Source organism: Canis lupus, chromosome 14, assembly GCF_003254725.2.
Source record: "Canis lupus dingo isolate Sandy chromosome 14, ASM325472v2, whole genome shotgun sequence".
NCBI lineage: Eukaryota > Metazoa > Chordata > Mammalia > Carnivora > Canidae > Canis > Canis lupus.
The window spans coordinates 52,506,132-52,532,998 of NC_064256.1; the positions used below are offsets into that span (position 1 = coordinate 52,506,132).

The 26,867-nt window shown below is 37.3% G+C and overlaps 1 pseudogene; it reads left to right on the plus strand.

Annotated features, from left to right (window-relative positions):
* LOC118350545 (ferritin light chain-like) overlaps window positions 1-26,867 on the plus strand; it is an 81,947-nt pseudogene that overhangs the window by 4,090 nt on the left and 50,990 nt on the right.

Here is a 26,867-nt window from a genome sequence, read left to right on the forward strand (position 1 = left end):
TAGAAGCTGGCATGGAGTAAGCCCTCACTGAATATTAACTATTTAATTTGTTACTATTTGCTGTTACTCAAATCCATGAAATACGAGGTCTCTCACACTCACTGTGAATGTGCTGTTCTGCATAGTATATAGCAAATGCTCGTGGAACCTTGGCTGCAGACGCATTTTAGGCCCCCTAGGTTTTGGATTGAGGGCTGATTAGAAATATTCTATTACTCTAAGTCTGTGGTAGTGATAAAACACCACCCAGTTGTTGCCTTGATGGCAGTTTCTTTTTAACTATTTTGTACCTACTGGGCGTTATATTTATGTTTAAAACCCATTCTTCACCTAGCTGGTATTACATCATTAATTCATTATATTGGATGCAGGAAGTTTTGAAAAAATAGTTGAAAGGGTGAAGACATGGGTGAATAGCCTCAAGAAATCATTCGGCTGGAATGATCTCTATGGAAAATGCAACAAGCAAGCAAACACTCTTAATTCCTTTTGAATTCTGTTTCTAATTATAGTAGCTAATCTGTAACTGTACTGCTTTTCCCATAAATTGCAGCAAAGTAAAAGGCAACATTAGAAGCTTTGCTAAAAGGGAATTGTAATAATTGAGACTCCGGACTCAGAGGAATGTATTACTTTTGATTGTTAGGGATAATTAATTGTGGATCTTGTAGGACGGATAGAAATTCTTTTTATATTATGCCTGAGAAATGGTACTTCACACAGTGAGTGAACATGGTACCAAGATTTTTACCTTACTCCATTAGCATCAGTAAGGTTTACTATCTGAAAAGGACAAATACTTCCTGTAATCCCTACTTAGACCTCATTTGCTTATACTCCACAGATGAAAAAGCTCTCTATTTTCTCAAATAGCTCACAAAAAAATCGTGATTGTTTCTTCTTAAAGTTTGTTTTTGACTTGTAAGTCAAGGGTCATATAAATGATTTTCATTAGTTAATGAGGTACAGTGTAATTGGAAATATAAACCCAGGGGTTATTAGTATTAAGTGATATAGAGATAAGGATTAATTCCTGGAATACAATAAATATAAGAATCTCTTCCACTCCTTTGACCCAGACCTCCTTTTTTGACTTTTAATATGCCTAAAGCCATCCTAATGAACTATTATCTAGCTATAACTCAGATTTAGATATTTTGTCTAGATCATAGACCGGGACAATAACTGGCATGTTGTACTATGTAGTCCGTCTTCTAAAAGAGACCATCATTTCCTTAACAGTGCTAGAGAGATGAGCAGCTTCTTCTGTGCCTAGCATCTGCCAGCAACAAGTTCTCACTGTGAACATATTTGGAAGCCACATGAACCACAATTCTTCTGAAGCATTGCCACATTCCATTTTCTCCCTCAAGCTGTCTGAATGCTCCTGCAGGCTTTTATATAGTTCCTCTTTAGCATTAAGTATCTAGGGTTATCAAATCCAGAATTTAGTCTTTCAGTTTAAGAGAAGCTAAGCCTACAGTACACCATCCTTCACTAAAATAAGAGACCACTGGTAGCCTGTGATATTCAGAGATGAAGAACATTGTTTTGGTCACTTATCTGAGCAGTAGAAGGCAAAATTTATCAAGTCAGTTGTTACCAAAGAAACGGTTTCAGAGAAGAATGGAAAAGTATTACAATTGAGTCATTGGTAGGCCCTGAATGAAGACACTTCTGGGGTCCATCAGAAAAAGCAGGATGGGCTAATATCAGGATTTTGCAGCGTATGTGTCAGGGAATTCATAAAAATCCAGATTTTCTCATTAGTAATTGAGCCAAGCCAGGTGAATAGAGGCATTTAATTGGAGCTTCACAATTAAAAAAGACTAACCCAGAGCTGGCCTGTATTTTCTTTTTTTTTAATAATTTTATTTTTTATTGGTGTTCAATTTGCCAACATACAGAATAACACCCATTGCTCATCCTGTCAAGTGCCCTCCTCAGTGCCCATCACCCATTCACCCCCACCCCCAACCCTCCTCCCCTTCCACCATCCCTAGTTCGTTTCCCAGAGTTAGGAGTCTTTATGTTCTGTCTCCCTTTCTGATATTTCCTTTTTTTTTTAAATTTTTATTTATTTATGATAGTCTCACAGAGAGAGAGAGAGAGAGGCAGAGACACAGGCAGAGGGAGAAGCAGGCTCCATGCACCGGGAGCCCGATGTGGGATTCGATCCCGGGTCTCCAGGATCGCGCCCTGGGCCAAAGGCAGGCGCCAAACCGCTGCGCCACCCAGGGATCCCCCTTTCTGATATTTCCTACCCATTTCTTCTCCCTTCCCTTCTATTCCCTTTCACTATTATTTATATTCCCCAAATGAATGAGAACGTATAATGTTTGTCCTTCTCCGATTGACTTATTTCACTCAGCATAATACCCTCCAGTTCCACCCACGTTGAAGCAAATGGTAGGTATTTGTCATTTCTAATGGCTGAGTAATATTCCATTGTATACAATGGAATACAATGTATACAATACATCTTCTTCATTCATCTTTCGATGGACACTGAGGCTCCTTCCACAGTTTCCATGAAAAACAGGAGACTTATCACCGAGATCATTACATAAGAGCTAACTAATCATTAGGAAAACAGGATGGGATAAGTAGCACTTTCCATAGCTGTTCAGCCACTGCAGAAAGAACACCTGTTGAGGCTAACTGGTGGCAGCATCTTACAGAGGTATATGGGCAAGCTGCAGATGTCATTGTTGATGTGGTTCCAGGCACCATCTAGAGCCTACTGCAGATGTGGCACTCACTTCCACCAGTGAACCTCAGTAATCTATGGGAATCAGTTACACACACAAATCTATGGTATCCAGGGAATTAGAGGAACCCAGCCTATAGGTACTGGCAAATTCAAATTTTACCTATACTGATGGGCTTCTAAGAGTAGGTTAAGAATTCTTGGATGGGACACATTCATAGTTTTGAAAAGTTGTAAGATTATCTCTTATATAGCACTTTATTCACTGTGCTAGTGGGCTGATTAAGAACATTGTTTTTGGAGAGGCCATTGGAGGCCCCAAATTTATCTCTTCGCTTACGAATTTTAAATTTGTACAAATTATCTAACTTCTTAAAATATTAAAATATTTTACTCCTTAAAATAATTTTCTGAAGGAAATATCATTACTATACCCTGTCACAATGAGGAAACTGAGACATAGTTAAGTAACTTATCTAAGGTTATCTAACTAGTGAGTGGTAGAGTCAGGATATGGGCCTAGGACAAGTCTATACTTGTCTTATATCATTGCTCATATGCTTAAAAAATTTTTTTATAGGGGAGGGGGGAGAGAGAAGGAAAGGGAGTGGGGGAGGGCAGAGGGAGAAAGAGAAAGAATCTTAAGCAGGCTTCTTGCCTAGGGCAGAGCCCACTGTGGGGATCAATCTCACAACCCAGAGATCATGAATTGATCAAGAGTCAGGCACTTAAAGGGCTGAGCAACCAAAGCGCCCCTAAAAAAGTTGTAATTAAAGTATGGTTGATGTTCAAACCTGTATGTTTTTATATGGAAGATGTCCAGAGGATCAAACGCCATTTTAATTTTCTTTGAAGTAAAGTGCTCTAGTTAGTGTTGCTTAGGAAACCTAACCATGATGAGTCATTGAGGAGTTGTTGGTGTTTGTGTACTCTTCTTTAGTCCTGAATTTGATGAATGAGTACCAATATTTGCCTAATTTCAATTGATTTTGGCTTAGATTTAATATATACATACACAAAAGTTTTCTTTCTTTTTTAAGTATGTCTGATCCAGACAGAGCAGCACACTTAGTGATACAGATATGACATGTCAGAAATATAGATTGTGATGCATTGGCAAATCTCAACTATCATAAAACCACTGAAGTTTACATAATATATAAGATTCAAAAAGAAAGAAAATAAAGTGAAAAGAACCTTTTGAAAATCTTTGCTTACAGGTCAGAAACTTAAACTAGTCACTGTCAAAGTATAGAGAGGCTATTAACAATAAGTTCAAACAGTTCATAAGGAAATATTAATTCCTCTGTATAGACCAGGTGTTCATTATGATTAAGAGCTGGTAACTATGGAAACAGCATAAAATTTATAAAATTAAAAAAATACCAGATAGAAAATGCAAATAACATAGGAGAATGAATCATGCCCCAACTGATCTTCGCTTGATTTCCCTTAAATCGAAAGACTTAAAAAATTTGTATCTGGCAACTTTCTGAGTAAATCACTCATTTTTCAGACTCTGAATCTCTGGATATCTCAGCTTGTTCATTTGGTAATGCCTTTTATCTAGAGTCAATTTATACATGATAGAATGTATAGGACTGGAGTTTTTATGGTAAGCAATAGGTGGGAGTGGTGACTTTAAACTGAGCTTGGAAACTTGAATGAGTACCTGAACCTTTTATGTAGACATTTATTGTGAATTTTCAGTTGACATATTATGATCAGTCACTTTTCAGTTTTTAAACTTATTTCTTTTGCTAAATCATATAGATGGTCTAGGTAGAGAACTTTATGGTATACTATCAGTTGCTGTGTCATGGAGTGATTTATGCTATGAAATGGCGAGCTGGAGAGCAACAATAAAGTTTCTTTACTCCTTGCCTATAATACTTTGATTGTTTATAAATCTGTTCCTTGAGTCCATTATGCCAACAGGCTACTTGTCTGTAGATATTCTAAAAGTGCTATTATTAGGATTAAAATTCTTCATAAAAATTAGGACAAAATAATCTTACTTTCTGGAAGAATGATTTTATTCAAGGAAGTTAGCAGATTTTCTCTTCAAGGGAAAATTCTTTAAAAATAGAATACGTTATTTAAAAAAATGATTGAAACTGGTTCAATTGAGGAAAAAGTCCCATACAATGCTATTCACAGTTTCATTTGATTGTGATTTGGACCTGTTTTCATGCATTTAAGTTCTCATTTCTCAGGGGAGTCAAAATAAGTAGCTGACCTCAATCTGACAGTCATAGTGAAGCCCTGCTTTTGTGAGCATGCCTATCAACACTAGGATGCATAAAAGTGAATGTGGTATGCTGTGTAAGAGAAGGGACATAATCCTTTTATCTGCTATGCTTTAGTAGGACCTGAGGTAAGAATATTCTACCTACCTTGGGTTACCAAGCTTTCAAAGGGATCTAGGGAGACAGCAGAGAGCCCAGAGATGAGTGGCAGAGTTAAAGTGATCCAAAAATCAGTCCTGGAAGAGTGTCCACTTCCCAATTACACAGGGAGTGTATATAAAAATGCAAATTTCTAAAAGTTCTCCAGGTAGTTGTTAGGTTCATCTGATCTTAGAATCTTTTTCATTGGGAAAAATAAGTTCTAAGGCTGATTATTTGGGAAGAGGAAACATAAGGGCAACTGAATAATGATGTTTAAACTTAATTAACAGTAAATATTTAATAAGACCCAGTTAGAATTATCTGTCTTACTCTCATTTCAGTTATTGATGGAACAAAAAATACAAATATTTCATGCCACTTGTGTGTATATCAAATAGCATTTTTTCTCATTTCTTATAGACTCATCTTTCTTGAAAATTTACTCATTTTAAAAAATGAATAAAACTATTCTGATGATTTCTACTTTTAGTATTGTAGAAATATCCCATTTTTTAGGAAAAAACAAAAGAGTGAAAGGGACTCAGTAACAAAATGGACAACATCCTCAGTTTTAAAACATAACCATGTAGTTGTGACTTTCACATGGTTATGTCTTACAACAATCTTCTGGGTAAAAATTAGGGTGAAGCATTAAATGCAACTCACTGAGGGTGATCAGGAAGGTGTTGTGTGGTGTTGCTAATATTTAGCTTTCTGGTGATTCAACATTAACCAAAGATTGGGTTTATAAGGCATTGGACCTATTTTCCCTAAACATTTCTTCTCTCAGTAGGTACTTGGAAAGGAGCCTAGGTAACCTGGAGTGCTGGTATTCTAAATTGCTGGCTAAAGGCCCATCCATATGCTTTGGAACTGAGACCAGCAAGCAAGATATTATTCTCTTAGGAAGATTGAGTAGCTCTAACAAGTATTCTTGCCACACAGCTACATCTGGATAAACTGGAGCTTGGGCCCATGGTCTTATGTGTTTCAGGTGTATCTCACGGATTTATCTTACTGTCCTTAATATTATGATATTTTTAAAAAAGATTTTATTTATTCATGAGAGACACAGAGAGGGAGAGAGAGGTAGAGACATATGCAGAGGGAGAAGCAAGTTCCATGTAGGGAAACTGATGTGGGACTCGATCCTGGGTCTCCTGGTGATCCAGCTTCAGGATCACGCCCTGGGCTGAAGGCAGCGCTAAACCACTGAGCCACCCAGGCTGCCCAATATTATAATATTCTTGAAGCAGCGTTCCATAAATATATGTTGAATAAATGAACAATTCAGACTTCGTAGTTTTAGTCAACGTAAAGCCCAGTTTGAATCAACATGTGTGTCATAGCCATGAAAACAGTGTAATCTTGGATTGCAGGAATAGATGTGGAATACTTAGCATGGGGAAGATAATTTCTGCTTTGCACCATATCTAGCAAGGTGATGTTCTTTTATGGATTCTCTACTTTCAGAGAAACATTAATAAACTGGATGCTAACCAGGCCTCTGATAAGACTAGAATCATTATTTGAAGAACATAGTTGAAAGACTACGGGATGTAAATGAGAAGACTCAGTGAGGCTGACCACTGTTTTTGGTGATTCAGTCCATAGGAGAGGCACTAAAAGAAAGTGGATTTGTGTAGGATGCTCAGTAGGTGAGAGAAGCATGTTTTAGCACAACATAAGGAAAAGCTTTCTAACATTCTAGGAGAGAAATTGGCTGCCTTGGTGAGCAGTGAACTCTTGATCAGAATAGGTTGGTTTAATGAATACTTGGCATGATGTAGGGAGGATTCGGACTTCAAAAGTACGATTGGCTTTAATGGATGTCCTGGAAGGTTTTCTCTGAACTTGACATTCTCTGATTCTCTTATCTCCTCCTCCCATGACCCCAAAGTCTTATGCTAGTTGTCTGGTGCTTATTACAAGGGTTTGTTTCAAGCCTCTGACACACTGCTATTTATCTTTCTGAAAGCATTATTGTTAGTATTTCTTTCAAATTGGAAGGAAAAAATGGACTATTCTATTTCTGAAAAGGAAACCTTTGCTAATAATTTGTTGACATTTATAAATACATAAAATACATGAAATATTGCTAATATTGTTGTTCAGCCTGTGTAACTGATACTATTCCATAAATAATCATGTAGGCTAAAGTGAACAGATAAAAAATGGGTCCTGTGTATTTTATGTAGACTGACAAAGGTTTATAATCTGAGGATTAAGATGTGAATTTATAATTCAGCTTTTCTGATGTGTCCTGAAAATGGACTCATTGTGGAATACCTACAAAATGCTTCCTGTCATCAGTCAGAATGATCTTAACAGACTTGTGAATATCAGGTCATTGTATGGTACATTTCTGAATATTTAAATTGTAGATCAAAGTAAGTTTTCGTATTTCATGTTCTAAATTTCATATTGTGCTTTTCTGGAAATTAACTATTTTTATTTAATTTCTGAGTGAATTAAATCCTTAAACACTAAACATAAAAATCGATTTGACTTTTGAGCATGTGAGTACCAAAATATGTGCAGTGTATAGAACTAGAAACATGATGATACTATTTATTATACTGCCTAGGTGCTTAGCTACTCAGGTAAGCAAAACCTGAAAAAAAAGTGTAGGTTTAATTTGTGGTTCTTTCTTTTCTAAGAAGTTCTCTGGAATCTGTTGTTTAGGTCAGATTTTCTACCTGTACTGCTAAGGAATTTGTTAAGAAGATATTAAAAATATTTTTATAATTATTTTCCCCCTAGATAATAAGCAATACAAATTTACTGAAATTTACCATGTGGTTTTACACTGATGGCCTATACTAACCACATGTCAAATAGTCATATGCTCTGAAGAGTCACTGGCTATTTTAGGGAAGAGTGAGAATTAACCATAGTGTGTGTGTGTATTTATTTATTTATTTATTTATTTATTTATTTATTTATTCATTCCCATATTTATTAACTCATTTTCAACATATAACAGTTCATTTTAGTGTTTGGCTAAGTGCATAAACTACAGAACTATCCAATTTTAGTTCAATTAAACTTCAAAGAGTATTACCAAAAAACCATGGATTGAATATAGTACTAATCGCTCAAAGGAATGTAAAGGGAATGTCATGATTTAATAAGTTCAGCCAATAATGTGCTTCATCTTTTTTGGATCTATTTATCTTTGAGCAGCCTTTTCTTTCTTAACTATGACAACCATAACTGAATTTGGAACTAGACTCTCAGGCGGTGCGTTTGGTGGTCCTACGGATCTGTTTCTTACTTCAACAGTGTTTGGACAGAACACACCCAGGGTTGCCCCTTCTACCAGCCAATGGCCACCCTCCAGCCTTTTTTCCGGTCGCAACCTTCGGAGCCATCTTCCTGGCCATCTTCTGCCACCGAGAGCGAACACCCAAGTTTGAATTTAATTCCTTGTCCCGGATCTACCATGAGCTCCCAGATTGGTAAGAATTACTCCACGAGGTGGAGGTGGCTGTCAGTCGCCTGGTCAATATGCATCTGCGGGCCTCCTACACCTTCCTCTCTCTGGGCTTCCATTTCGGGCCATGCGGCTCCAGAGGGTGTTGGCCACTTCCACGAGTTGGCTGAGGAGAAGCGCGGGGGCACCAAACAAGCGTTCCTTGAAGATGCAAAACCTGCGCGGTGGCACCCACTTCCAGGACGTGCAGAAGCCGTCCCAAAGTGAGTGGGGGTAAACCCTGGACGCCATGGAAGCTGCCCTGCTTCTGGAGAAGACCCTGAACCAGGCCCTTCTGGATCTGCATGCCCTGGGTTCTGCCTGCGCGGATCCCCATCTCTGTGACTTCCTGGAGAAGCACTTCCTAGATGAGGAGGTAAAGCTCATCAAGAAGATGGGTGGCCACCCCCCCAGGCTGGGCTGGGTGAGTATCTTTTCTAAAGGCTCACTCTCAAGCATGACCAGGAGCCTCCGGAGACCAGCAGCCTTTGAGGGGCTCCTCTGGCACCCCCCTTCCCTTCGGGTGCCAGGGCTTGTGCCTGAACCTTTTCCCCTGCAGCCACTAGGCAGCTTTTTAACCATCCTGAGCCCTTTCCCAAAACATGGACCAAATGGAGACAATAAAGCTTTTTGCAGCAAAAAAAGAAAAAAGAAAAAGAACTAGACTTTAAAATCACAGCATCAATAAACATTAAGCAAGGATCGAAAGAAATGATGTATATTTGATTGCATTGATCTTTACCTTAAAATTATTAATAAGAATATTTTGATGTGAAGAAAAAATTTGGTTATTAATTAACAAACCAAAGTTATATAAAGTTTAAATTTATTTTTAAAACATTTATTTTATGTTTTGAAATGTATCTACTAATACAGTGATACCTGGATATAATTTATGTATCTTATATATATATGTGAATGTTGAAAATATTTGTATTCATGAAGGTGTATAGTGTAAAAATTTGGAGATACTAATTTAGATTTGATTCACTGGAAGTAATAGGGGAGGGACATGTCATTTTATTGTTTTTGGAAAACGTAAAAAGAATTGGTCTCTGCTCCCATTTGCATCTTTTCCTTTCCTTAACAAGAACCAGGCTTTGTCATTCAATTATCGGAAGCCACTGTCAAGTTAGTGGTTTTTCTGTACTTGACAAATTTTTTTTTAAGATTTTATTTATTTATTCATGAGAGACAGAGAGAGAGACAGAGAGAGACAGAGAGACAGAGACAGAGACACAGGCAGAGGGAGAAGCAGGCTCCATGCAGGGAACCTGACATGGGACTCAATCCCAGGTCTCCAGGATCACGCCCTGGACCTAAGGCAGGCGTTAAACCACTGAGCCACCCAGGGATTTCCCTTGACAGAAATTTCTACTTAAACAGAAGATTAATTTTTGTGGGCAAGTTGCCTTTATCATGTGGGAACCTCTGCCTACATATAAAAGTTATGTTTTCTTAAAGGGATGGCACATCTGCATTTATTCACTATTGTACCCAGGTCTGTTTAGGAGTTTTCTTGTCCATGTGCTCTGGAAGAGAAGCTTAAGTCTAAGACAAATGAGACTGCCATTAGGGGGGAACAGCTGATTTAATGTCTACTGTTTAAAAACGGTAGCATCAAAACAACAACAAAACTCAAAAATACAAAGGCGTCCAAACCTAGAATCTTTTCATATTGTTTGGATTGAGGAGTGATATTGAGGTATGTTTTTCCTATCCCTACATGACAGAGAATTTTTATCAAGAAAGGATACTATATTTTGTCAAATCCTTTTTCTTCATCTATTGTTCATATGGTTCTTTTCCTTTATTAATGTGGTGTATCACATTGATTGATACGTGGATATTGAAGGATATTGTGGATATTGCCATTGCAGCCCAGGAACAAATCCCACTTGGTCTTGGTGAATAAACCAGTAGAAATGGATGTGGGAAAAGAATCCGTTGATTCAACCTTTCATTCATTTCAAAAGGAGATTTTGAAAGATTGAGAACGTGAAGTAAATGCTATCTAACTTTTTATTTTTATTAGAGAAGAGTTGAGTATAAGTCCAACAGAATACATTTCACATATCTTTAAGAATATAATGATCTGCTGAGGACAAGTCATTTTTATTCTGCTTTTCTATTTGTGCTCTTTCAATTAGAATTTTATCTAGAATATTACCCCTCTTATAATTGGGTGATAAAATTATCCAATAACTTTTGCCAAGCATTCAAAATTGTTCAGGATAAAGGGTAGAAATTAGGTAACTTTTAATACCAATGAGTTAGTTCCTAAATTTTTTAAAGCAGGGAGCCTTTGTTCCTAAGTATGAATTGACCATTGACTGTTGGCTCTGCCCTGGGAGGAGCTTTAACCATAAGTGAGATAGTTCCTTGTGGCCAAGTACACTTCTTTATGCGGAGCACAACTGTGAGCTGTCAAAAGATGGTATTTCTGACATTTGGGGGAAAGATGCTTTAACCCTGAGGAGGAAGTCTGGGTGGAGCATCCAGTACCAACTGTATTTGATAGCACAATATTCTTCACTCAGCCATACAGAATATAGAATAGCAGCTTGACAGGGAGGGTGAATCTTTATGGATTATGGCTTCTGCTACTGGTGAGATTAGGTGAAACTGTTCTTACCAGACTTGTTGCCTATGAACCATCAGAGCAGGCAGAAAATATTCATATGTTACCCTCTTCCCCACACATCACATTCAAAAGTAAAACTTAGATACTGTGTTTGAGAGTTGAACCTTAGACTTCTTATCTAAGAGATTTTGTAAATTGGACAGATAGTTTATCTTGATGCTAGCTGGGTTATCACAGAATTTAACGTTATGAACTTCTAAGTTTGAGTCACCTCAAGTGAGTTCTAAAGTATTTTTTTTGTCCTAAAATAAGGTCTAAATTTTTTTTGTTAGATAACTGCTATTATGTTAATCACTGAGAAAGTTGATAATTTTTTTTAATTGAGTTTGCTTCTAATTGTCATACTCGTTTAGATTTGGGTACCATCAAGTGTGTTAGAGCTGGGTGAGTCTGTCCTTTGTTAAGCAGACAGTTCCTAACTACTGTGAGAAGGAAACAGTTGATCAGTTTTCAGACAATTATGTGTCACTGTGATCTTGGAACAATAAAGTTTGACTTTTATATTAATAAAACTAGAAAGATCTCCTAGCAAACTCAAGCCTTGGTTTTCTAGAAACATAAACCCATCTATTTTTATATTTATGGAACTTGGATTTGATGATATCGGGGTCTCTGTCAACTGTGAATAGTTTAAAGTGGACTGGGTATATGTATGTCCAAACATTTGAATGTGGGATGCAAAGCTGAGGAGCTTCATTCTTGGATCTTTTTTTTTTTTTTTTTAATTTTTATTTATTTATGATAGTCACAGAGAGAGAGAGAGAGAGGCGCAGAGACACAGGCAGAGGGAGAAGCAGGCTCCATGCACCAGGAGCCCGATGTGGGATTCGATCCCGGGTCTCCAGGATCGCGCCCTGGGCCAAAGGCAGGCGCCAAACCGCTGCGCCACCCAGGGATCCCATTCTTGGATCTTTATATACACATACTATAGTCAAACCAGATGTCCAACAAAATGACTTGAATTTTTTCAACAAATTTATTTCAGGGAAGCTAAAAGTGAGCACACACTGTGGAAACATCAAGCAGGTAGGATAGAAGGTATCCTGGAAGAACTAACATCTAAGATGAATCCTTTAAATTGATTAAGAATTGATTATGTTAAAGGCAAGGAGAGTTTTCTAGTAAGAGGGGCAATGGGTGCAGACAACTTAGAACTTGTCTGTAGTTCATGATAGCGAAAACACAGGTAATTTTTGTCAGGATCAGTGATGAGAAGGGAGGTTAAGAGATAAGCAGAGATGTGATTATAAAAACACGTATTGTGCGCATATAAGACTTTATCCTAAGAACATGGGGAATCGTTGAAGTGAGTTAAGCAGATGAGTACCTTGACCAGATTTGCATTTTAGATTGATTACTTAGCTACAGTGCAGAGAGCGGTTGGAGGGGCCCATAATGGAAGCATGAAGACAACTGAGGAGACAAGAGATTGTGGGGGCTTAGATGGTGGACACAGGGAAATGGTGGGGAGTGAATAGATTTGAGAGGCTTTTAGTAAGAAGGCAAGTTACTGGATGTGGGAGGATGACAAGCTACTGTGACCTGCCTAAATTTTTGGTACAGGCACTGAGATAAGAAATAAGAAATAGAAATTTCTTTCTTGCTGGGGAGGGGTGGGTAATGGGGTGGAGAGGTGATAGGTTTACTCTATGTAATAATCTCTTGGTATTCTACTATAGCCTGACGTAAGGATTGAGGTACATGTAGACCTACTACTACTACCTTTTTTTTTTTTTTTTTTTTTTTTTACTGTTGGGCAAAAGAAAAGACAAGATGGAAAGATGGAGAAAGGAAGAGTATGCGGGAGGAAGGAAAAAAGGAAAGGAACCTAATTAGAACTTACAAGAAAAAAAAAGTCTTACTCCATGTCAATTGGAGGTACTTAAATAACATTACATGAGTGCAGCCATTAGTATTATCGTTGCTACCAGTAGCCATCAACCTGCATGAAACAGAGAAGGAGTTTCTCCATAAATGCTGCTTTACTGCAAAAGCAATCCTACTTCTATTTCTTTTGAATCCTGTTGCTGTGTGAAAATACCTCAGTTTGGTGAGAAAACGTTTTAGGAAACAGTTGACTTGTAAGGTATGCTGTTATGTATTTCAAATACTTCTGGCAATGAAAATAGTATTGTCTATTTTGAGGATTTTCTATGACAAGTGAAGTCTCTGATTTTTTTTTTTTTTGTATGCTTAAGGAAATCTGTAGGACAATTAGAAAATACTTTTGAAAGGGATAGAAATAGTACCACCACTAAAATATCTGGTAGAATTTATTACTAGCAATTGTTTCTATGTTGAGGAGAAAGCAGTATTTCACTCTTGAAACATTTATGAGATCATTGATTTCTCTTCCATTAACTTACATGTTTTCAGTGCTGAAGCTGGTGGAATGGTACTAGAGGCCTTTTCTTTTGCATTTACATAAATTGGAATATATACATCATATGCTAAAATGTTTGTGTAAAGGTTTGTGATATATTGTCATTTTAATATATAACTACTGTAGAATCACTTACTTTCCATTTTATCAAACTCTTGCCTCATTCCATCTTGATCACTACCCCCCTCCCCCCACACACACACATAAGACACAAGTAGCAACCCACAGGCATTGTTAAGCCCTCATAATATACACAGAAAGTTTCAGGGTGAGTCATCTTTCCCAGTTGAAACTTCAGACACTTCATTTTCTCTCTGGGCAACTGGAGAGGTACAATGGGATGAATAAACATGCTATTATGTATGAAAAGACAGGACTTTAGCTCTTAGCTCACTGTCTTATGATGTCATAACGCCAGTTTATTTTATTGCAGATATTGAATATGTGAAAGTTCTATAGCTATCTTCAGTCTGGCATGTGATCAGAGATTTTGATACTTTTGGATGTGTAAATTGGACGGGGCATGGCTGATGGCGAGAGAGAAGAGTTTTTGGTTCCCCATTCCAAGTAAGTCATCTTCATATAATGAGAACCCATTATTTTATCCTAGGAGATACAGTCTTTGCTAAATCATTTAAAAATTACCCCGAATAATACTGACATGCAGTATTTTCTCTTATCTGTTTTACCATTCTCCCTACAAGTTTCATTACAATAAGTAGAGAAATGTCACTGTTATTATTCTACATAATTTCATGAACAGTGTGTACATCTAATTAAAATAAGTTCATTAAATATTTTTCCACTAATTTTTTCTTTTCTCTTTTTAAATTTTATTTTTCATAATAAAGAATATTTTTAAGCCTCCTTTTAAAGAATATTGAGATTATTCAAAGTCAAAGAACTAGATTTATAGCCTCTGCTGCTACATTGGAGACCGTACGTTTAATGATCTAAAAAGGCTGTGATCCGTTTTAGTAATGGAATTTCCCTTTTTCTTAATTGATTGTTAGGGACAGCCATAAAAATTTGACTTTGGAAAGATATAAATGACCATTTTCAGGAAGATTCTTAAGTTTAGAAGTGTTTGCATAGATGTATATTAAACAGGATAAATAAAGGTATTCTTTTTCAAGTCTGAGAGTTTGTATTTATAAATAATATTGTCCTTTAGGCATTACAATTAGGATAAAAAGTCACGTTTATATAAACACATGACCAAAAAAAGGTACTTTCAGTCACAAAGTTCAATATTTGTGACAGAGGCAATGAGGTTTCCAAACATAAGATATTATGAGGTGTTTTAAAATCCTTTAGAAGAGCATTGGGAAGTGTCTGATGCACAGACTCCTAACTGTGAATCTCAAGATGACATCCTACAATTATTAAACATCTCCTAAAGTTTAGGGTAGAATTAATAGACTTCCAATACACGAATACACTTCTCTAAGCATAATGAGCACCCACTCTGTGACTCAGGTGTGGCTAGATAGAGTGTGATGACGTGGCCACAGACAGTGCTATAAAACCAGACCACTTCTTGTAGTTTTATTGCAGATTACTATCTTGTCTTCCACCTTCATCCTTCTGTGACCCCAATATCCTTCTTGCGCTTAGGTATTTTAATGCAGGAACCAGCATCTAATAAATTACTGTTCTACTTTTGATGACTTCAGGAGTCCACATATTTATCTTGCCCCATCCCCCCTTCTTCACATTGAAACTATTTGTTCTGCTTTATTTCCTGCTACTCTGCACTGGAGAAATATTCACCTCAAGTAATACATGATCCACTGGAAAGTGTCCAGATTCAATTTGAAAATATCCTCCTTCAACCCTTCTTTGATTTCCCCTGGTTAGGGCTAACCACTTCAGCCTTGGACCCCCAGTACATTTTTTACCTATTTGTTTTATAACCACATAATTGTTTACTGCCCTTTTCCTTCGTCTCCACTTCTACTCTAGACTGAGGCCTTTCTGAAATGGGAAGTGTGTCTTATTCATTTTATTGCTCCTATGCCTAGCAATATGGCTAGCTAATTCCAAGATGAGAAACATGTACATTTAGGTTTTCTGTTTTCCTGGATAGATTATTTAAAACAGGAAAGTCTGATGGGTAGGAAGATAGGCACATCCAGTTCATCACCACGTTCTGCCTCTTTTGCCATCTAGACATATCTTATTTCCAGACTTTCCATCTCACTCTATCTACCCAAGTTTAGTTTCTCATCTTCTCTTTACTGCATATTAAATCTTTCCCCTTGGTGTACTGTACACTTAAAAATTGTTAGGAAGATAAATGTATGTCATGTTTTCTTTATTTTACAACAACAGCAACTGTCTTCTAATAGGAAGGGAATAGACCCCCTTCCTATTAATCTTAACTCACATTCATCCTTCAGATAGCTAATAATTTATTAATATACAAATCTTCATTATCCCTTCATAATTTACAGGATAAATTCTAAGACCTTTAGCATGTTTCACAAGACTTTTTGTGATCTGACCCATAATTCTCTAATTTCCTCCCTTGTTATTTACTGCTCAAGCCATATTATGCTTTTTATATTGTCCCATTCAATGAAGTTTCTTGCCTTTGCTTGTTCTTCTTTACTTCACTTTTCTGGCAAACTCCTACTCGTGTGCAGCATATTTTAGAGATTAAGAGAGAACAGTGACATATCCTAGTTCTAATACCTATTTACAAACTATTAATACTTGGGCAAGTTACTCACCTCTCTGTGCTACAATTTTCTCATCTGTAAATCAGGTAATAATAGTATCTTCCTAGTCAGTACACAAATGTAAGCTTCATTGTTTATTTTATCCTTTAAGACTTAACAAAGAATTCTCCTTCCCTAGGAAACCTTTCAAGATTTCCCAGAATGGATTAGGTTTCTTTTCTGTGTGCTCCATAACTTTGTTCTTGGACTCAGCATATTTTGTATGGATGGTATCTTTATGTAACTGCCTTTTTATCAGATCATGAGCCCCTTAAAGGAAGAAATCATGTTTTATTTAGTTTAATATCTTTAGCATAATGCTTGTCCAGAGTAAATTCTCAGTAAATATTTGATGAATGAACCAGTGGTACAGTGGGAAGAATTCATGCTTTAGAGTCAGACGGATGTGTTCAAATTGAATACTTATTATCTCTACATCTACAGGCAAGTAATTATTTCTTTATGTATAAATAGGGATGATGCACCCCTCACTTTTAGGATTAGTGTTAGTATGTAGTCAACTGGAGTATATGAGAACTGTTGTTATTATTCTGAAAATGTATAATATTTATCTCAAAGGTAGAGTTGGTAGGCAGATACACTTTTTACCCCTTAAAGAATCATCTTAATTCTAAAGAATATATACTCTCATATATTAAGTTTTTCTAGAACTGATCTCCTATTGAATTTCCCTTGCAATACCCGTTGCTTACTGAATTCATATATTATCTGTTAATACTCAGTGGACATTTAGCATTTTTCCTTGCAGTTTTACTAATATTGTTATGTTTTCTTTGTTTGCAAATAGATTGTTAGCCTTTTGAGGACAATAATCATGTCTTACATATCTTTTCATTTTCTTCCAATTTCCTTGCCCCTTCATTACTCTTGCCCCCTTTCCCTAATATAAACTAACAGATCAATAAATAAATGTTAGTTGATGATGATGAGTGGAAACTCAAGAGCAGACAGGGGTAACTGGAATATTTTGGCTCTGAGAAGGTCCATCTCATTTGAAGTAGAATCTCAGCCAACAGTTAATGCAAAGATTGCATTGGACATGAAGGGGAATGTAGAAGACATACAAGAGACGGTCATTTCTCTGCAGGAGCTGACAGTCTACTTAGTAAGATAAAGCATACCTACAGTGAACTGTTAAGGAACAGCACTGGACAGAATGTGATTAAGCCCCACACAGTGTTCAGAGGGAGAGAAATTAGAAATTCATTCAGGTAAGGTTGAAGTCAGGAGATTGTTGAGAGGCTCAAAGGGGAAAAAGAAGCTTATAGATATTTGAGTACTTATGATGCACTAGGCATTGTGATGAGTGATGAATGTTATTTTCTGTGTGTGTGTGCATCTGTGCAGATGATAGGAACTTTTTATTCATACATTATTCAGTAAGCATTTTTAAAAATTATGGTAAAAACACAGAACATAACACTTAAACGTTGTAACCATTTTAAATGTATAGTTTATATGTTTACATTGCTGTGCAAGAGATTTCCAAAACCTTTTCAGCTTACAAAACTGAAATTGTGTACCCACTAAATAACCATTCTCTGCTTCCTGTCTTGCCTCAAACATGTATAGTTTTATCTAATTCCTATAACAAACCTTCAAGATAGTGTTAGGAATGCTATTTTAATTAAATTAGGCTTAGAGGTTGAGGAAAATTTCCCAAGGTTTATAATTAATAAAGGTAGAACCACATGAACCTTAGATCAGGAAGAGAATGAACTAGTAAGAACCCATGATTTCAGGCAAGATAGAAGAAGAGCTATGTTTTGCTTTTATGTAGGAGGTTGTTTTTATTGGTCATTCATGGACATGGTGGATTTTGCCTCTAAAATGTGCCATAAAGCATCAGATACTGCTCTACCTTCGATAACTCTCCTTCCTAGTCTTATGGTCTCTTTTGTCTGGAATGTTCCTGCTTGATTGAGAACATAAAAGAAATAATAGTGGGTTTGCTTTTTGGTCATGTGATCCTCTAAGGACACAAGGTCTTAAAGACTGTTCTTTAGAGTGAAGGATGTTGGATCAAGTTTGAGATCTTTCTAGAACTGTTCTTGAAGTAGATTGAAGGAACTTGAATGGGTCTTAATGGAAAGTTGGCCTGTTGGATCGATGGTGGCAAGGACAAGGAAGTACCTAGGTGATATATATACATATATACATAAACATACACATACACACATATACACACACACACACACACACATATATATATATGTTGCCAGATTTTCAGGTTGACAGGGAGGAGTGGAAGTGCAAATATAAGAGCCAAATATGATCTCCAACTTAGAAGAGCTCCCTCTGGTTGAGGCCTTATAAATAGATTTTTCCTGCTGAGATATATTCTGGCAATAGATTAGGCCACACATGGAGTTCTTACAGAATAGTTGTTTAAGGAAGGCACTGAGGATAGCAGATGTACTTGGGAGGATGAATCAGGAGCAGAAACCATTAACTGTGAAATAATGCATTTTATTTGTCAAGCAGTATGTGAAGTACTTTTTTGTCTAATTCTCAAGACATCTTCTTGTGGTAGACATTAGTGTCCTAATTTGACCACCTGTGTCTTAGATAGGTAAATAATTTGCCCTAGATTGGTTGGGCTGGCTATTAAACTATCATCTCTTGGCTTCAAACCCACTGTTCTGTATTTTGCTTTTTGATAGTGGGCTGGGTGTCAAAAGTCAGGCTTCTGATTTGTCAGTTGGTTAAACTCTGTTAGTGGGGGATACTAGAGGGAGATTGCAAGCAGGAGGTAGATGGAACATGGTCCTTTCTCTTTGCTCTTGTTTTCTGTTTTTCTTTCTATTTGTTTTATGTTTGCTTTATTTTCCTTTGAGCTACACCCGAGAACACTGTTTTGTCCCTGCAGCAGTGTGTTTCACTAGCAGCAGTGGAGTCCAGTTTGCAGCTTTTTCCCAGCAGTCGTAGAGTCTGCCCATAGAGACCCTCGTACCAGCGGGCTCACTATTCCTCTTCAGTGGTCTGGGGCCTAGCCCCTGTGACTCCTCCTCCTTCTGAGCTCAGGTTCCCCATACTTCTGAATAGCTTCACCTTTTTGAAAGTCTGAGTTTCAGCACTATGAGGTCTATCTTCCAGGCTTCCAACTGTTAATAATTAAAACTTTTTCTCTTTGTTCCTTCAGCATTAGGGATGGTGTCTATGCCTTACAGTTTCTGTATCTATGACAACCTAGAGGTCTCTTTTTGTCTTTTCAGTATCTAACTAATAACTTTTACTGAATTAATGACTTTTTGTTCATTTTTTTCTGTTTAAATAACTAATGTGATTTCAGTCTCTTGGTTAGAATCTGAAACAACTATATAACTACTCATCATCATCATCAAGGCCTCCATTTATTATTTACAAGATAGTAGGACCACATTTCTTTCTTGCTAGCAATCTGGCTGCCTGTGAGCTGGAGCAGATATTTTCAGGGGGCATTTGACAGCTTAATCTTGCTAGCACATAGTATCTATAAGCTTTACCTTGGTGAACATTTTTAACTTATATATTTACTATTTTTCAAGCCCCAAAGCATTTCCAGCAAAGCTTGTCATAAGGTTAGGGATCATGTTTATTTTTCCCCAGTGAATTGATAGGGCTAGGAACAGTGTCTAGCATTGTTTGGTGAGTGTATTGCTCTTCATTTATTGAACAAAGGATTGGATAAATGAGTGAATGAATGATCAGGGCTCAGCTAAAACTTCATCCTTTCCAGTGGATGGATTCTAGAAACTGACTTCCTGAATTTCAGACCTTATTGCTGATTTGTATTTCTGTTCCCATCAAGGCTTGATCTGGAACCCATTATGTTTGACTGAGGCATCAGCCATTCTCGAACCTGTCAACTTTACATTTCTTGTTTCTTTCACTGTCTACATGGTTTGAGCTATTGGCTAGGGATATACTTAAAGCTAGGTGGGTCTTCCTTGAACCATAGCATTTCCATAGTCTCTGCCTACTGCTGGATTCCACCCTAGATGTCTCTGTGGAAGTAATCTCCTCTGAGCATTGGGAAAGTCCCTTTTGTTATTAGGATTTGATTAGCAGCCAACTTCTCATACTCTGCATCCAATTAGGTGAACTCTCTCTGTCTCTGTCCCCACTCTAGCCCTCTACTACCTAGGATACTGGCCCATGCTATTCTCTCTGCCACCCTTTGGAGTTTCTACATATCTGTGGTTAAGGTTGCACAGTTTAGGATGTTTATGATTTAGATATTTTTCATCAGTCCTTATGATATGCAGCATAAGCCAAGGAAGCAAACTTTTTCCTTAATCTCACCTCAGAGGTGAAATAAAAATCCCTTTTGTGTTTAAACTTTTCTTAGTGACTTTTATGCTTTCCTGGATATATGACTGCTGAAACAAGGGTGTGTTAATAAACATACCTACATTTGTAATTGAACATGACTTGATATTATTGCCCTTCAAATTGAAATAAAAAATGATTATGTGTAATATTTAGTATTAGTATCTTGTGTCTTGTTTCCACTTGTTATTATCTCTGCTGTTTTTATTTTCCATGCAGAGAAGAAATGTTCGTACATAGATCCTTTCACCTTACTGACTTGCTGATTTTACTCTCTCCACCTGTAGTATCAGAGACCGGTAGAAACTTCTACATGACTTAGAATGTTGGAAAGCCCCATATCCATAACAGTATATCCTGTGATGATTTTTCTTTTAATAATCAGAGTTATGGTTGTCAGATTATAGTAGGAAGTGTTTCAAAGTGAGATGCTTTTGAAGTAACCACACAACTGCTTCTCCCCTCTTTCCTCTATGATTATTATTCCATTCACACGAATAAGTAGATGATTGGTTTTATGGCCAGAACCCAGCATTGAGACCTTACAGAACAGAGATAATTGGAACACAGAGCTAGATTAAGCCATAGGGCTCTACCTACAAGGGTCAGGGGAGGATATCAGCAGGAAATGACCTACTGAAGTCTCAACAAATAGTTAATGGTAGTTGGGAAGTGTGTACCAGGTAGTAGGGACCCAGAAGTGAGTTCTGGAGTATAGGCAGTATGGCCTAAAAAAACTGTGGAAACTAGGCAGGGATTTAGGTATTATAGGAATAAGAAGAGATGCAGGTCCTGGGACAAAGTTTGAGATCTGGGATTTAAGAACCCAGTTTCTTAGGCTTTCCATGCTAAGCCATTGAGTTATGGCCTAAGGCTTTGTAGGTCTTCTCACCAGTAATGAGTAAGCAATCATGAAAAGGAATCTAGGAGTTGAATGGGCTAGATAGTGAGTTGGGTCTGATGTCCTTGTGTTTAAAATTTAGAAATGGGAACATTACCATTAGGCGAGGGTTAGATACTGCTAAAGGACAAAGATAGTGCTCTTTCTTGGGATAATTCCCTTCCAGTTCACTGGTGTCTGGGTATTCTGTGATATATTGGGAGGGGGAAAGAATTAGAAAGGACATGGGAAGTCATTGTAATAAAATATTTGTGAATATCAGTTTTGGTCTGGGGTACTACTTGACCACTGTGGCATGGATGAAGATTTATGGCAAATTCAGTATCTTAAATTTCTGTAATCCACAAGTTCCTAGCTAGATGTGACTTTGCATTCTCCTCCCCTGGCCCAGAACATCTGTCAATGTATGGAAACATTTTTGTTTATTATGACTAAGGGAAGGGAAAGGGAGCTGCTCTTAATCCATCTACAGCCTGTGTATCCTACAATATGCAGGACCTACCCCCTTCCCCTCTCCTCCCACACCCTGCAACAAAAAATTATCCAGTCCAAATAGTTAGTGCCAAAGTTGAAAAACTCTGCTATACACCAAATGGACTTTGTCTTTTATTCCGGGATTCTTTGTCGCTGTGGACATGTTTCTTGGGCACTTATCATACCCCTGTAAACATTTTAAACTTATTTTGAATGTGACAGAGTCCTCTTTCAGCATACAGTTGTCTACTAGGTCTCCACAGACTAGCATTGTCAAGCCTTGTTTGCTCCATATGTGTGTTTGTGTGTGTAGAGTTTATAGGGTGGAATAGGGTAAGACTGCAGATCTTCAGACAGACTTTTACAACGGATTATTAACTTATGACTTTGACTTTTGAGACTTTTCCTCATCTGAGCTACTCAGTGAAATAGATACTCCTAACAGAAATGCAAAAATGGTTCTCTTTTTCTAAGTGTGAAGCTGTAATGTTACCTAATATTTGTTTTAATGCTGATTAGTTTCCTCAGTGCAGTTAAAAGCAACGAAACCTGGAGTGAAATCCTCTCATTCTTACAAGCATATTCTCTCTTCTTCCAGAAACAACCTAGAAAGCTGGCCTGGATTTCATAGAATCTATACACCCTGGGCTACCAATAAAATGTGTGCTGACTGGCCAGAATCTTTGTCAGTCTGTTAATCAGTTGGGTTTACTTAGAGCTACATGATTTTTTCAGAGGAATTTTTCTGTAATGGAGAATTTCTAGGCTCCTTTAATTCTAGGTCACTGAGGGACGAGATGAGTTCATTTCCCCTTGTGTTCAGGTACCTTATATGTGTCTAACATATAGAATCATAGGTTTGAAAAAGACCTGAAAGGGCTTGGCTAAATGCTATCCAAAGCCAAACCTGTCTTGCTGCCTGCCTGTTTTTATAACATTTTATTGGAACACAGAAATGCTTATGCATTTACATATTATCTTTGGCTGCTTTTGCATTAAAATAGCAGAGCTGAATAGTTGTGACAGAGATGGTATGTCCCACAAAACCTAAAATATTTATTATTTGTTTCTTTATGGAACAAGTTTGTTGACCCCAACCCAATTTTAGCTTCCTCATTTTACAGATGAAGACACTGAGTCCTAGAGAGATTTAGTGACTAGGCCAAGGTCATACTGCTAGTAGAATTGAGGTTAAAGCATGTTTTGAAGAATGAGGATGATGAACATCAGACCATTGACAAGCTGTGTTCTAATAGCAAAATGGTGGAAAAATAAATATGCTATAACTCACTTTACCTAAAGACAAAAAAACTGTCTTGATTGATTTATTTCCCCACTCTGAATCACTCAGTCATCTTTATGCCATGCATATATCACTGAAGTAAAACTTGAGTCAAGTGATAACACAATTTTATGCAGTTAGGTCTCTGTTTTCTAGAGAATAACAGAATATTTATTGGTCAGCCTCCTGTGTCTCAATATTATATTCCTCAAAAGTTGAATTATTGATAGTAAGTCAGGGAAGACATTTTGGTAATTGCTGAAATCCTGAATGTATTTAGACTGACTAACTGTCCCTGTGTTCTGCTGTGGCACCAGCTGACAGTGATGAAATCTATAGAAGTAGGACACATTTCCATAACATGAATATTCAGGGTTGGTGATGCAAGAATTATTATTAAACCACTGGGAAGGAACACGTTCTCCTTATTATTTGATTGAATACTAAATGCTGCCTTTTAAAAATAATTCAGTATAAACACTTTGTTAATGAGGAAAGAGGGATGCAAGGGGAAAAAAACTCACACATTTTCCCCTGATACATAAAAAGGAGATTAAATTAAATTTAAAATATATAGTTTGTCTAGAGGAACTATTTTTGAATCATTAACTTTATTTCATCTATATCTGTGTTATGTATATTGAAGTATAATAGATGTCAGAGTAGAGCTTGATTTAAATGGTGTATGTAAAAATAGAATATGTAAAGAAGCATGTTTAACCGTTAATAAAGACCCCTGAAAATTAATAAAATGCTGATTACAAATAATAATAATTATCACTAAAACAGTATTTGTTTCTAAGGAAAGGTATTTGCTTTTCTGTAAATGACACAGTTTATACTTACCAAAGGGTCCCAAGAACCTCTAAGAATCCTGAATATACAACTGAAGTTCCATCATATTTGACATATATCTAGTTCTTCATAGCAAAGATTTTATGTATGAGGAATAGAAAAGAAACTCTTGTCATTCATTCATCCATTGAACATGAATTGAACCTCTGCAGCATGCCAGGCAGTGTATTATTAGGCTCTGGTCCCACACAAGTGAAATAGACACAGAGGCTCCTGTCTTCTAAAAACCCATGATCTAATAATGGAGGGTACAAGGCAAATCGACAATTTCAACAGAGAATGGTATGTGTTCTATAATAGAGATAAGCCCAAGAGTCTGTTGGGCCAATTTTGCTTCCCTTTTACTAGTTTCTCGTCATCTGCTCTATGTAGTGTTTTATTTTAAATGGGAATTCTTGATGACTGTGGATCCTTTGTCCTAATAGAATTGAGGGAAGTGAAGCTAAAGTTTCAGGCATGGTCATCAAAAGGTGAAAGGGACAGTTTTTGGTCCCTCAGATCATGCTATATAGGCAAAAGTTAAACAAACAAGAGACTTGGTGAAGCAAGGTCAATGAGAGAGTGGAAGAACCAGAGAAGTGTCACAGACAGTTCTCTCTAGTACAATGGCCACTCATGCCATACTTTTTCTTCCTCCATTTCTTAAAAGGATACCAGCTCTCTATGGTACCTGGCAAGATGAGGTATTGGGAAGAATATGGATTTTGGATTCAGACAGTGCTCAAATCAGACCCATTTTCTGCAAAAATAAAAATGCACGTGCAAATATCTAGCCTACTGCTTGGCTTCAGATACCAATGTATGTGTTCAGATCAATGAATATGGTAGTTTTTTATTTTCCTCCCTTCCCTCCTTCACTAAGATGAATAATGAGCAGTAGCTATTTGCACAAGTCTGAGTGAAGAAGCTTTGTAGAGAGAGCAAAAAGTTTTTCTGGAACTGACCTGCATAGGGCAAATTCAGAAACTGGCAGATCTACATTATTTATTCAGAGAGGGAACTGCATTGTAATCACATTCCTGGATGCACGGGGTGAATGAGTGACAGCTGAACACCTCAGTCCCTGTGAGATGGCAACCTGAAATGGGTGCCTCCTAGGGAAGAGGCAGAGACCTCCTCCAAGGTCATGCAGAAGCAAGGTGGCAGGCAGCATTGCAGGGGAGGCAATTGCTAGGGGAAATGGCTGCAGGGAGGAGCTGCTATGGGAGGCTTCTTTCTAAAGTGGGGTGACAGTATGAATATGCTTCAAGATGTTAGCCACTATGGATCCTCTCCAAAGAGTCACTCTCAAAACTCTTGATTTTGACCTCGTTCTTGAGGCTTTTAGAAAGCAGTACCCTGAAGCTCTTTTGTTTGTTTTCTTTTGCTTTAATGGCGTACAACATTACAACATGGGTTTAAGTGCAGGAAAGTTTAGAGAAAGTCATTGAATGTAGGCAAAATTGAAAAGGAAACATGAGTCATGTTAATTTTACTGATATAACTCATGGCAGAAGTGGCTGAGCTTTTTGGCGGGGGGGGTGGGGTAGGGCACTGCTGGTAGGTAGTATGTTTTCATGGTTGAGATAGCTCAGAAAGGCTGTGAGCCAGAAACTGTTGTCCTGGCTAGGAAGAGGGGAAGCACATCTGAAACCACTTCCTCATCGAGTAGAGTGCCAGGGATAGAAACAAAAGAACCAAAATAAACTCAGTCATAACAAAGCATCCTTTTTCTCTCCTGCCCCACAGTTATAGGGATGAACAGCCTTGCCCAGGTCACTGTGGTGAGGAATCTATGGAAAGATGGCATTGACAATGATTTCAGAGACAAGTAGATTCGTTGCGAGTCACTGGACTCTACCTTAACCATTTGTGAGACCAAGAGGACACGCTGGACAATCTCTTGGGAATAGAAAGTTCAAAAAAGGAAACAAGCTAGAGAATGGGATAATCAATAATATTGTCATGAAACAAAATGGGAAGACAAATAGAAAGCAAAATAGGTAGGAGAGCAGTAGGCGCTGGGATTAGAGGCAATTCTAGGATGACTTCCAAAGTAGATCATGCCAACAATAGCTTGATGATAAATCAAGTATTTTATCAGGGCAGCTTGGTGCTTCCCCATCTCTTGTCCTAGAGTTGCTATTCCATCAGACGACATCTTCTTTGGTCCAGGAGTGTCCTGAGTCTGTCTGGGGAGGCGATAATACCTTCTGAGTAAACCAGAAGTCTTCACCAGAACCAAATGGGAACTGACTCTGAAGAGTCTTTATGATAGCTGCTTTTGGTCACATTCCTTATATCTGGGCTCATAGAGATAGAATTTAGATTGGGACTCTTTTCTGTTCTTGAGGAATGGAAATCAAAACTGCATATTTCAGTTTTTGTTCTTACTAGTGATAATGAACTCATTGCCATTTTATTAAAAAAAAAAGATCTGTCAGAGCATTCGCTTCTTAATGTTCAATGTAGACAACCTTACTGAGGACAGTATATCAATAATGTTCTGTTTTGTGGCATAATTAAAATAATATTTATGCCTTACATAATATGCAAAATGAAGAGTTATATTTTTGATACAAATGCAGTGACAGAGTATATAGGAACTTGTGATAGCTTTCTGTTTTTAAAAGGACAGAGCTCAATTTTTGGCACTGAATTAGAGTGATTTGCTAAGTCTAGTGTAAAAAAGCTAACTCCAGTCTAGAGCTGAAAGGGA